The sequence below is a fragment of the Biomphalaria glabrata genome, chromosome 4 (assembly GCF_947242115.1).
Source record: "Biomphalaria glabrata chromosome 4, xgBioGlab47.1, whole genome shotgun sequence".
Lineage (NCBI taxonomy): Eukaryota > Metazoa > Mollusca > Gastropoda > Planorbidae > Biomphalaria > Biomphalaria glabrata.
Window position 1 is genome coordinate 43,605,085 of NC_074714.1, and position 14,156 is coordinate 43,619,240.

The 14,156-nt window shown below is 36.9% G+C and overlaps 1 long non-coding RNA gene across 1 annotated transcript; it reads left to right on the forward strand.

Annotated features, from left to right (window-relative positions):
• The first annotated feature begins 3,869 nt into the window (after window positions 1-3,869).
• Window positions 3,870-8,655, forward strand: LOC106070919 (uncharacterized). Its single transcript, XR_001218343.2, has 3 exons — window positions 3,870-4,196; window positions 5,444-5,612; window positions 6,650-8,655. It is a non-coding gene; the product is annotated as an uncharacterized LOC106070919 (long non-coding RNA).
• The last annotated feature ends 5,501 nt before the right edge of the window (window positions 8,656-14,156 follow it).

The window sequence follows — 14,156 nt, forward strand, 5'->3', positions numbered from 1 at the left end:
ACAATCTCACAAGTATACGAAGTACAATACAATCTCACAAGTATACGAAGTACAATACAATCTCACAGGTATACGAAGTACAATACAATCTCACAGGTATACGAAGTACAACACAATCTCACAGGTTACGAATCGTTTTAATGTATATTTCACATAATGAACATGTTTAGCATTATGTTAAGTTCCAGTTTGTTTCAACTGGCAAAGAGCATCACTGGTGGCAGGCGGCTCCCGAACGACACAAATTGTTACTTGTAGCACCAAACTGTTGGTAGACAACTAAATCGTTGTAGGCATAAGGTATCTTTACTAATAGGTATAAGGTATCTTTACTAATAGGTATAAGGTATCTTTACTAATAGGCATAAGGTATCTTTACTAATAGGTATAAGGTATCTTTACTAATAGGTATAAGGTATCTTTACTAATAGGCATAAGGTATCTTTACTAATAGGCATAAGGTATCTTTACTAATAGGTATAAGGTATCTTTACTAATAGGCATAAGGTATCTTTACTAATAGGTATAAGGTATCTTTACTAATAGGCATAAGGTATCTTTACTAATTAAAATTCGAATACATAGAATAACTTCCATTTTGTAAACAAACTAAATAACACTGTATTTATAATATAGACAAAATCAAGTTAATTTGAATTAAAATCAATGTAGTAGACTTTAGTAATAATATCTTTTAACAAAATCTAACTCACTACAATAACACAGCCTTTCTGTCTCACGTTCTGGAGTCGTCTCCTCTAACTAAGACCAAATGACGACAATGCCACCTATGTTGCATCATTCACAACCAATCGCTAACCTCATCCCACCGTCACCATAGAAAGACACACACACACACACACACTCCATAAGACACATGGAGATCTCTTTCAAAGGCTGCGGGAGACACATTTGAGAACAAAAGGAGATCTACTACCGAGGACAGACGTAGACGGCGATAAGAGAACTTAAACCAACCACCTTCAGACAACGAATATGTCTGAGGTGAATGAATAAAAAAAAAGTAGGTCACAGCTAGGACTGCATAGCTACGTGAAAAACTTCACTCCTTCTTAATCTTCAGACTCTAAGACAAACCTTTATTAGTAGGTGCTACAAATGGGATTTTACAAAGCTTATATCAGCTCACAGCCTGTCTGTCTGGTACAATCTCGGCTTAGCTAACATTTTGCACAATTATTTTTTTTTTACCTGACAACACAAAAATCGATTTAAAAAAAAAAAACCGATTAGTTAATTAACTATTGGTAATGAATTATTTTGTTTGGTACCTTGAAAAAGAGAAAGAAATCGTACTTGGCAGATGTGGTGGTATAAGCTGAATTAGTCACCTTGAGGACTTTTGAGCCCTGATTGAACTTTTGTTTCATTAAAAAAAAACGATCATTCACCAAGATACCCCCTTCTTCTCTCCCTTACAACTGGTCCAGACAGGTGATAGGTTCATAGAGCATTGAGGAAGGTAAGAGCATCAAATTGCAATAACGAAAAACAATTGGTAAAAACATTTCTAATCGCACAGATTTATTGTTTTTAGTCTACATCTAGTACACATTGAATGACAGGACTGATCCAAACCAAACAAGTTGATACACTTAATATAAGCTTTTTTCTTTTTTTTTTTCTTTTTTTTTTAAATATTTTTTCTTCTTTTGCTTTTTTCCCCCTCCTTTCTCCACCCCTTCCCTAATTATAATGAAGCTTCCCCATGGCCTCTGCCAGGGTTATTTTGGCGGGAAATCTCGGCGTTTAACTAAGAAGAGTGTGTAGAGAGTTGAGACTATCGAAATCGCACCGCATACTTGTGTGCGTGGGTTGAGCTAATGATTATGTTTACATATAGTATGGGTGTGTGTGTGATTGATTACGTTAGTAATTCTGTGTGTGTCAGAGTGTGTCAGCGTGTGTCAGAGTGTGTCAATGTGTGATACGTTTGTTTTCACAGTTTTCCACGTCCGTTATCCCAATCTGTTATCTTCACCAAATGTTGCGGCGCGTATCCGTAGCTGGTGATTTCGTAAACGGTGCAGGTGGTGTCATCCCAACGTTTAGCTTTCATAGGCGTATTCTTGGGTCGTCACAGCGTTTAGCTTCCAAAGACGTGTTCTTGGGTCGTCCCAGCGTTTAGCTTCCAAAGGCGTGTTCTTGGGTCGTCCCAGCGTTTTGCTTTCAAAGGCGTATTCTTGGGTCGTCCCAGCGTTTAGCTTCCATAGGCGTGTTCTTGGGTCGTCCCAGCGTTTTGCTTTCAAAGGCGTATTCTTGGGTCGTCCCAGCGTTTTGCTTTCAAAGGCGTGTTCTTGGGTCGTTTAGCTTTCATAGGCGTATTCTTGGGTCGTCACAGCGTTTAGCTTCCAAAGGCGTGTTCTTGGGTCGTCCCAGCGTTTTGCTTTCAAAGGCGTATTCTTGGGTCGTCCAAGCGTTTTGCTTTCAAAGGCGTGTTCTTGGGTCGTTTAGCTTTCATAGGCGTATTCCTGGGTCGTCACAGCGTTTAGCTTCCAAAGGCGTGTTCTTGGGTCGTCACAGCGTTTTGCTTTCAAAAGCGTGTTCTTGGGGCGTTTAGCTTTTATAGGCATGTTCTTGGGTCGTCACAGCGTTTAGCTTTCAAAGGCGTATTCTTGGGTCGTTTATCTTTCAAAGGCGTTTTCTTTGGTCGTTTAGCTTTTAATAGCGTGTTCTTGGAATTCCCATGTTTGGATATAGCCGCAAGACTGCGGAGGTTTGGATTCAGAGTTTTCCTTCTCCTAGATGGGTAGCCAACCAAGGCTAACGAGCCCCTCCTGCCCGAAGCTTACTGGTTTAGGCGCCAGTTGCTCGCCATTGCCCCTTCTCCTATTGGTGATACAGTTCCACCGGGCTCAGTATCTGAACCTCACGTGAAGGCCAGGAGTTGGAGTGGTTGTCAGAGGCTATTTGAGACGCGTGCCATTGGAAGCATTATATAGGTAAAGGTGGGCTTAGAGCTATTACCACTTCCGGCGTTAACAACCTGTATTGTCGTTATACTCAAACATGGGGAAAGGCTTCGGGAGACAACCCTGAGGAAAAATCAGGAGCTGGTGACCCTTAGGCAGATTGTTGCACATTGTGATACAGCCTGGCAGAGCCTGAGGCGCTATTGATCCCAAACTGTATCGGGCATTCCGTTCCTTTGGTCTCATAAGCTGCGCGGATTGGGGGGAACTTTTGTGTGTGCGACTTCCTTTCAACCATAGACAATGTCCAGGCTTACATCTCGCATTTCGAGAGGAACCATAGTCGTTTCACGACTGAAGGAAGCCGATCCAGATCTTGGGATTCGTGTTATGTTTCAGTCTTTTGAAGCTGTGATAAACCGAGGCCATTCTTTATAGAAGGCCTCAAGACTGACCTGCAACGTCACTTTGAGAGAGAGAGCGAGAAGGAGAGAGAGAAGGAGAGAGAGAGAGAAGGAGAGAGAGAGAGAAGGAGAGAGAGAAGGAGAGAGAGAAGGAGAGAGAGAAGGAGAGAGAGAGAGGGTAAGAGAGAGCGAACAAGAGAGCAGGAGCAAGAGAAAAGAGAGAGAGAGAGAGAGAGATGAAGAGAAAGACTTGCATGTAATGAAACTTCAGGCTTAAATAATCCAGTATTCACTTCATTGTGGGGGGCACGTTTTGTGTGTGAAAGTCATTCATGCGTGTAGTTGAATTAGAAACGTATTCCGAACCTATCTCTTTAAATTGTTCTCGTTTCTTCACATCTTCTCTCTCTCTCACTCACACACACACTCTCTCATTGATATATCTATATACTTTAATCTCTAAATCATCACTTTACACATAAAATCCAAAAGATCAAACACCGTGTTATCTGCCCCTGCTAACCATCTACTGATAAATCTCAACATATGACTGACCATTAGTATACCAACACAGCAGAGCACAACGTCAAAGTATATCAGTTCAAGTTGATAGCTGACCGATTCTCAAACCATTAACACATCCTTGATCAGGGTTGATCTCTGTTGGGGCTTTTAGGAAACTAAGCTTTATCACAAAAACTCTGAGAAGCATTGCTCTTAAAATGTAAACTATGTCACCACAGTTTAAATTGACACCACGCACTATTGTCGCACTCGTGTAACATATGTTTTCATCATATTTTTTCTTCAGTACTCAATTCCCAGTTTTGTAATTTCATGCTCCATTGTTTAGCTTAAGGTAAGATTCATTTTGATAATTACTTAATTCAGATTACAATATGTTAAAATAACAATTTAATTCGTATTTTTAACTATATCTCGAGTTTGGTATTTAGCGTTGTCTATGGTTCCCAGTCTAAGTCAAAGTACTATGCAGCCTTAATCCAGCGCCAATGTCTTTGTAGGGGGCATTGTGGCAGAGTGGCAAAGCGATGACTTCCTAACCAAGAGGTTTAAGGTTCGAATCTCAATGAAGACTTATAACAACCCAGAGTCCACCAAAAATCGAATGGGTACCTGGCATTGGTTGGGGAAAGTAAAGACGGTTAGTCATTGTGCTGGTCACATGATACCCTCGTTAACCGTTGGCCATAGAAACAGATGACCTTTACAACATCTAGCCCATCAATCGCAAGGCCTGAAATAGGTTCTTTACATTACAAGCGAGAAATAAGTTTGTCAAACAATTGACACTGAATATGATTATACACCTTTATTTTTCATCTTTTAAAACTTTGTTATGAAAATGTCATCATTACGACAAGGACCACGCTCCTATAAGACAAACAAGGATGGTACAGAGCAGGGTTCCATTCCAATACTCATCACGATAGCTCATAAACAGACCAAACGACCAGGAAGCCATTGTCTGCTTAACAACATATAATCAAAGCTGTGGGCTCTTTTGATACTGTCTTTTTCTACAAGGATTTCATGTCTATACTTTAATACTCATCACGATAGCTCATAAACAGACCAAACGACCAGGAAGCCATTGTCTGCTTAACAACATATAATCAAAGCTGTGGGCTCTTTTGATACTGTCTTTTTCTACAAGGATTTCATGTCTATACTTTGAAATAACAGCCACAACATGATAATATATATATATATGATACACAAATAGATAAATATGTATAATAATTAAGTTTACAAAGACTTTTATGAACTCTTTCTTATTTCTGATAGTTAATAAAAATATGAAGAACATTTAACCATATTTTTGAAAGTTACATAATATCTTTCTCCTCCGCTGTTCCTGTATTGTCGTTATAAGACATTGTACATTCATTTCTAGTAGCATTATTAATTGAGACGAAATCATATCATATAAATCGTATTTACACATGTTGGTAAATACAGTTAACAATAACGAATTATTATTATTAAACAACAGTAATTTTCAAAACGTATTCTTCTTAAATATAAACAGATACTCTGCTACATGAATTAAGTAAAATAAAATTTCCTCCCCTGACGATTTAGAATTTCCAGGAATTACGGAGTTGTCCATCCCAGAACAACACAGGGAGGTGAACTGTAAGTGAGTGCATGGTATGTGCAGCCAGATTTAGGACGAAGTGTGCTCACAGGTTACACTCACGTATCTTGCTTCTTTCAGTTTGGACCAGACCTGATTGTTCTGTTAGTGAAAGTAAGGTTGTGCTGTTCTGTTGTTGTTTTAGAAATAAATGATCACATTAGGAGGTGTACAAAACTGATTCCAAGCCATTCAAACCATTGAATCAATGAAGAGTTTGAACATTATAAAGTGAATACCACTGAACCATTGAACTAATAAGATGTAGACTGTTCAATGTAAAACTAGTTACTTCCTAGAAATATCCGAGTAAGTAGACGTATAGTGTGAGAGTATTGTTACGTTCCCCTTTTAGACTTTGGGGTCAATAGGGCAGATTATGTCAAGAACTAGACTTGTAAGTATAAATATTGGACTGTCTATTTACGACTTTATAAAACTATGTCTGTGTACGATCTTTATTTATTTAGAAATCTGTGTATATATAAATCTGTGTATACGCTATTCACTTGTGAATGAATATGTGAATAAATTAATATTTTTATATTCGAATATATTTTTATATGAATATGTGTTGGTATGAATATGTATAGATACTAATTAGTGTATAGATGAAGATTTGAATGTTTAAATGTCTGTTGCAACTATAGCGACAATTTAAAGCATGGGGGGGGGGGGGTTAGTTGACATAGTCTTGATTATGTTTTAATATCAGCTTGAAGTGAATTCAGTGGATTGCTAAACAAAAAAAGGTTCAAAACATATTAAACTTCAGCAGTTGCGCCGCGTTTTTCTTTAAAAAAATATATATTGGAGAAAGGGGGGCACGTCAGACTAAAACAAGCTGAAATGAAGAGCTTCAGCTCCCTAATAATATAACAACTCTTTTGAAGTGTTTCATCATCCCTCCCCAACAAAAAAAAAACACACACACACGAACATAGACACAAAACAATACAGGACGACCTTAGGAAAAATATTTTTATCTATATATATATATATATATCTACAGAGAGAGAGAGAGAGAGAGAGAGAAAGAGAGAGAGATGTGTGTGTGTGTGTATTCTTCAAAAGAGTATGTAATTCTTTAATACTTTCACTTTGTATTCCATGAGGCTTTAAGTAACCTTTATTTCAAACTTTCATTTCAGAGTCTTCCTCTAAGAGTGATACGAATTCTTTTAGCTTGAAGCTTAACACATTTGTAGTGACTGATACATTAAGCTCTCTGGTTCTAGATACAATCACGTCATGGACAGAGACCAGGGAAACAGCCAGTCAGACTCAGCAGTAACATCTAGTTCCAGGCTTCTTTCAGCATTGTTGTCCACAGCTGCGTCTGAAGTATCAGACTATATCTCACAAGAGACAAAATTAGACAATTGGAACAGGCCTAACAAGGTGCAAACCGATGACTACACCGAGGCTTTCACGCTCACCAACACTCCGCTGACCGTTCAGCGCAATGGACTCGTGACTGTCTCCCGCGAGGAGTGGGAGAAAAATCATCAAAACTTCTTTTACAGCTTAGGGTCAAGCCACACCTCTGAACTGGCCTGGGTCATCCCTATGGCCATAGGGGCTATCTTTGTCTTTATTGTACTGGCTTTGCTCTTCTTTTACGGTGTCCGAACCCTGGAGCTGAAGATAGGTAAATGGTGTTATCGTCATTGTGGTTGCTGTGCCCCTGGAGAAACTAAACAGCTTGGAGAAGAACTGCAATATCTGACTGCCAGCAGGCAGAACTGAACATTGGCAGGTTATCCACCAAAGATTTGGCAAAGATGTGATACAAAATGAAATGCAGAACTCAAATATATAAGTAATCCTCCAAAACATTTATCAAAAGTGCCTCAAAGTGCAGAACTGACAATATATAAAAAATATTTCCAAAATTTTCGCCAACAATTGACTCAAAGTGCACAACTGAAAATATATAATTAATACAGTAAAAACTTCTTCCAAAAAGTGCTTCGAAATTAAGTGCTGACATAAAGATTAATAAGTAATCTTCCAAAACTTGTGCCAAGTAGTGCGCACTCTGTACATAGTGTCACTGTATGCCTTCATATGTCTTTCAGCTGTTGGGTTTTATTTGCAGTATGATTATTATTCATAAAACTTCCGGGTCACAGACTAAAATATTCAGCTTTTTCACAACTTACTTTGACTTAATGATTGTGATTCCCAATGGGCCATAGGGTCGCAACAGAGCTTCACCATCAGACTCTGTTCTTTGCGATTCCCCTCAGTTGAGTCCATGTCCATTCTGCTTTCTTTGTTTCTTGGTCTACTGATATTCTCTATGCTTTGGTCTCCCAGAATTTCTCTTACCGTGTGAGTTCCAGTCTAGCGTCTGTCTTGCAATACTGTCTGCAATTCTTCACATCGTGTGACCAATCCAGCCCGATTGACGTCGTTTAATATCTTGCTCTATTGCTGTCTGATGAGTTGTTTTGCACAGACTGTAGTTTGAGATTTTGTTCTACCATCTACAATACACTAATTGACGCAAGCATTTGCTGGTGAATGTCGGTATTGTAAGTTGTTACTGCTCCAAGTATCTGCGCCCAATACAAGAACTGCTTTCACATATACAACATAAAAACATGACTACAATATGCACTGGTTAACAACACCTTGACAACCGTATTATCAATATTATGGCAATATAGAATTAATATATTGAAATGAAAATTTTACTTTGAAGTCCAAATGAGATTCTTGCTACACTATCTGTAATACATATTTTCTTGACCAGATATTCCAGCAACTCTCTCAGAAGTAGCGAATCAAATTTAGTTTTCAATATCATTAAACAGTCTGTCATTCTAAGTCTACATGAGCTGAATTTTATCTGATTTTTAATAACTATATACATACTTTATTTCTTTCAGCTTAGCAAATCACACACTATTTTGGACAGTACAGCTACACCAACATATCTGTGTATGTTCTTTGTGGTTCAAGTCTCTATTTTTATGTTTGTATTTTTGAAAGATGATGTCATTTGTTCTAAAGCTGTGTCGTAACATGGACCAATATCAATGCAATGTCTACCATGGACAACCTTTGTTCTAATCTAAATAAGCAATGTAGAAGACACGGGATCGCCGGGGGATGTCGCTAAGCAATAAATAACATAAACATTATGAAATAGTTTTTATTGACTTTCTTCACTTGTAACTAACTCTTGTTAACAAAAGCTTATCATTTAACATAAGTTTAAAACAAAATAGATTTGAGTCTTAATTTGTAGATCTGTGTGTCACCATGCAGTCAAGAGCCAATCGGCTTCTTTGAATCGTCCAACCGAAAGTTTGTAAAATGGGAACATGGGTATCAAGACGCAACACACAGTTTCCTCTTCCTGCTAAATATATGAGTCAACGTAAAATAAAATTTGGCCTCAACAGTACAAACATTATAACTTAATAATATCACTGTACGAACCTTGACATCCTTTACTACGAGGAGCTTTGGTCAAGAGGCAGGAGCGTGAATAAAGGTAGATATGTAAATTGACAGAACATCTATCAACTAGCCTACTAGTAACATGGTGTATAATGGACTGTATCTGGGTATGCCTTCCATATTTTCATTATCAGCGACTCTCTACAGTAAACCATTTAATAGTAGGCCTTAAAAAAAAAACTGGTAGATTCTTAATCTAACTTCAACCGAAAGTCTACAATCCATCTTTCCTGCATCCTAATATTTATAATTAATGTCTTAAATTTAATGAGCTTATTTAAAAAAAAAAATGTAACAGCACATGCGGCTTAGTATCCAAGGGAAGCAACATAATTATATTGTGCTATGTACAGTTGTCTCTCGTTACCTGTGACATTATACTTTTGCAACTTCTCAAGTAACGAAAGAGGCCAATGCTTGATACACAACAGCTATCACACGTTGGACATCTCTAATTGTAAGACAAATTTCCTCACGTTCAATAAAGATTATTATTATTATTATCATCATACGCTGTAGCATTCACCCTTAGTTCTACTTTTGGTGTGTACGCCATCTGCAATCTAGGACCCTTCCTTTTTGCTTGCCCTCCATGTGCACCTATAAACAATGGTTAAATGAAGTGTAATTGTATCAAGTAGTTTGGATAAGTCATGTGTTTAAATTTGTAATGGTTCCAGACCATCAATAATAAATATGCGATTTTTTAAAATATTTTTACTTTTTTTTTTTGTTTGGCGAAATTTCACGCTATGATTCTATCACGTATCAGTGCTAGTCTGGAAAATGGTTGGGGAGTTGGGGAAGAAGAAAGAAAGGGATATCTAGTTGAATTTTTACCGTAATTAGTTTTTAAAACAACATGAATTCGAACTAATTGCTCACTCCTCATTAAAGTCGACATTTTAACCACTCTGCTAAATAGGTGCTTATGACTAAAGAAGATTGTATTGTATTGTTTGTTTCAAACTTACTTTATATCGGCGATCTATATAAGGGACTAATTCAACTTATACCACCACTTCAGTCAAGTACAATTTCCCTTGTTCGAGATATCAAACAAAAAAATCAATACCCAATAGATAGTTAATTAACTAATTGGTGATATAATTTCGCAACATTTCAGCATAATCCGAGATTGGGTGTCGGAGAAATAACACTTACTAGCTTCTAACCAGACAGAGTTAGTTGATTGAAGCTTTGTAATAAAACTACTTTTTTTAAATGTGACATTTTTAAACATAGACCTAAAATGAGAGAAGTTATTTTTTTGTCAACCATATTGACTTTTTTCCTCATTTTTTTTTAAATTTATAGCCCAATAAAAAATTAATTTAGTTTAACTCTTTGAATCATGGACAGATCTTAAAACTTCAGAACTGTTGAAGTTAAGAGACAGATATGTACAGCACCAATAGAAAAAGCAGAAGAATTACTCTTCAAATCAAAGAAAATTTTATCCGAGTTCAGGTGGAACATTCATGGAAAGTAGATCCTTCTGGGTGGGTTGGCTGACACGTTTCTCGAAAACTGCTATAAAGTATTTTTTTTTAAATTTGAAACTCGATGTATAGTATATTTATGCATTCGCGTAACCATTCCCGAAATAAAAAAAAATGATAGGACACTAGTTTTGGTTGTATCTGTAAACAAAATTTAATAGCATAACCAAAACGCATTATTTTCTTTGAAATCAAGGTGTGGGTATTGTAGTAGTGAGGCTCGAATTTTTAGTAAGTGGGGGCCCTGATGATGTTAAAGTCAAAACACAGTTCGCCATGAGTTCTACAAGTTTTACAAAAAACGTATTGATAAGTTTCATCTCATCTCGTCTTTGGTCCCACTTGGGGTATACACTATCTTTTAAGAAACTTATAAAGAAATGAGACCCCCCCCCCGCCTCCCAAAAACAAAAAATCACAAGAAAAGGTTGGGGCATAGATTTCACAGGCCCAGAAGTGTCAGGGCGATTATGTTATTATATTGTTATAAGTAAGAAAAAATAGGGAATGGGGGTCCATGACAAGGTACAAAATGATATAGTCTGGGAACAAATTAGCAGGCGTAGTTGGTGGGTATTGCTACTTTTGAATATAATCAAACGTAGGCTTTAGATATGTGGGTCTATGTGTACAAGATGTTACAACACCATTGCTAAGCCAATACTACTTATGGAGAGTTAGGGAACCTATTGCAGCTCAATTTTGAATTAACTAAAGGGTAGTAACTATTTATTAAGCTTACCGTGGTGAACAGTTTAAGGATGGTTTCCCTTTGAGTATTATTTATTACTTCATGTAACATTGTTACAAACTCTGTTGTAAACCCCCCCCCCCCCCTCTCTTTTTTTTCTTTACTTTCACATTAGTATGTTTTCTTACAAAAGTTTTGGGTCGAGGCTTCACATCTATATCTCTTCTTAGATATGCCATGGGTCGAGGCTTCTAGAGCAGGCATTCGGCCGAGGCCTATCAAGGCTATAATTTGTACATTTTGATGAATATATGTGTTCCATGTATACGACTGGCTATGTGAATACTTATATTTTTACCAAGCGTATATCAACTCACTCTGTCTGTCTGGTAAAGTTTGTACACGTTATTTCTCCCACACCCAATGTCGGATCAAGTTGAAATTTGGCACAATTATTTCATCTACTTCACAACATGTGAATCAATACAAAAAAATAAAAATAACCTATTAAATAATTAATTATTGGTAATTTTTTTTTGGTATCAAACAAGGTAAAAAAAATTTTACTTGACCGATGTGATGGTATTTGTTGAATTAGCCCATCCGTTTTCATAAGCACTCCCCTGACACAGTGTATTGGTCTTAGGATGCTGAGGAGGATTTAACCCTCGAGTTCGAGTTCAGGTCGTTCATTTTTTTTTATTATTATAAACGCATTTAAAAAGCGATCACCCAGTTACCCCATTCTTTCTTCCCACCACTCCACCCCTTTTCAAGTGGCCCAGATAAAAATGTAGAATCACAGCGTATTGAGAAAGCTAAAAGCATGAAATTGCGCGAAACCAAAAACAATTGGTATAAATATTTCCAATCGCACATATTTATTATTGTTAGTCTAGATCTTTTACAAATTCATATACTACACAACTGAACGGAACTAATGGATACAATGACACTTTCTATAAGCTTATTTTTTAATAAGTATTTTTATATGTCATTAACTTTTCTTACTCTGTTACAAAGTTTATACATGTGTTGTTGTTTTTTTTCAAACACTTCCCATTTTGGATACAGTTGGAATTTTTGCACAATTTATTGTAGTCAACGCAATACAGGAATAAAAAAAACAACAAAATAATTGTATGATCAATTAGTGGTAATTAATCATTTAGTTTTCTATTTTAAAGAAAGGGGATTTTGTGATCTTTCCCATCAGACATTTTGTTTTACATGACACATATTTTTGTGGGGTCTGTTGTTTCTACGGGAGGGTCCTTTTTAGGGATTTTAACCACTACTTTACAAAAATGAGGGGTATGGAGATGGGTGGCTTGCAAAATAAAGTAGTGACCTTATCTACAGGTTATGTCGTCTTACGCTGGCTCTGAATACAAGTATTTGTTGAGTTTGGTAGAGTGTTTGTCCTTGTTTGCAGTTAATGACATGGAATTTCTTTAAGTAAAATGTTGAGAAAGACGTCTAGTTTACTGTAACTGTGAGAAATGACGTCTAGTTTACTGTAACTGTGAGAAATGACGTCTAGTTTTCTGTAACTGTGAGAAATGACGTCTAGTTAACTGTAACTGTGAGAAATGACGTCTAGTTTACTGTAACTATGAGAAATGACGTATAATTTTATGTAACTGTGAGAAATGACGTATAATTTTATGTAACTGTGAGAAATGACGTCTAGTTTACTGTAATTGTGAGAAATGACGTCTAGTTGACTGTGACTGTGAGAAATGACGTCTAGCTTACTGGGTCTGTGAAAATGACGTCTTGTTTACTGCAACTGTGAGAAATGATGTCTAGTTTACGGTAACTGTGAGAAATTACGTCTAGTTGACTGTGACTGTGAGAAATGATGTCTAGTTTACTGTAACTGTAAAAAAATTACGTCTAGTTGACTGTGACTGTGAGAAATGACGTCTAGTTTACTGTAACTGTAAAAAAATGACGTCTAGTTGACTGTGACTGTGAGAAATGACGTCTAGTTTACTGTAACTGTAAAAAAATGACGTCTAGTTGACTGTGACTGTGAGAAATGACGTCTAGTTGACTGTAACTGTAAAAAAATGACGTCTAGTTGACTGTAACTGTAAAAAAATGACGTCTAGTTGACTGTGACTGTGAGAAATGACGTCTAGTTGACTGTAACTGTAAAAAAATGACGTCTAGTTGACTGTAACTGTAAAAAAATGACGTCTAGTTGACTGTGACTGTGAGAAATGACGTCTAGTTGACTGTAACTGTAAAAAAATGACGTCTAGTTGACTGTGACTGTGAGAAACCCCACGTCGTCATGTTATAGCTAGTATGACGTTTTCTTCAAACCTGAAGGAACATTCGAAACTTGTAAAAACTGAAATGTTCTCTTGTCATTAACAGACATTCCTAAAAAAAAGGAATACGTTTTGTGGTCACAAAAATATCAACTCATTAGTAACCACGTGTTTCCCTGACTATGGCCCGCGGGTTATATCCGGCTCGTGACGAAGTGTGTCCGGTCCCTCCAAACGTCTGTTGACACTGATTAACGGTGCGTAAAGAATCCTCTGAGTCTTAGTTCTATGGCACTCAGCGTTATTCTTTTTTTTTCGTGATGTCACCCGTGTCATGTTTGTCCAAACATGATGTAACCGCTGGCTGAGCACATTCTAACACTAAATGCTGCGGTTAAAGGTTAATGAATGAATTAAATCTTGTTATTTTGAACACAACTCAACTGTACTGTAAACCCTTCAATAGCCCGTGCCTAATTATTGTAAACGTGAGATCTTGTTTATAACTTAAACCTACATTTAAATTAAATGTAATGATGGTATGAAGAATGAATGTTTAACTTAATCAAAGTTACGAATGCAACCAGGAAATTAGAATTGAGATAGTTAATCAGTCTATCAGATAAATTGATATCATCGACCTCTGATCGAAGTGAAATATTGATCCGCGACATCCCCGATCAGTAGGTGACATACATTATTCAGTTAT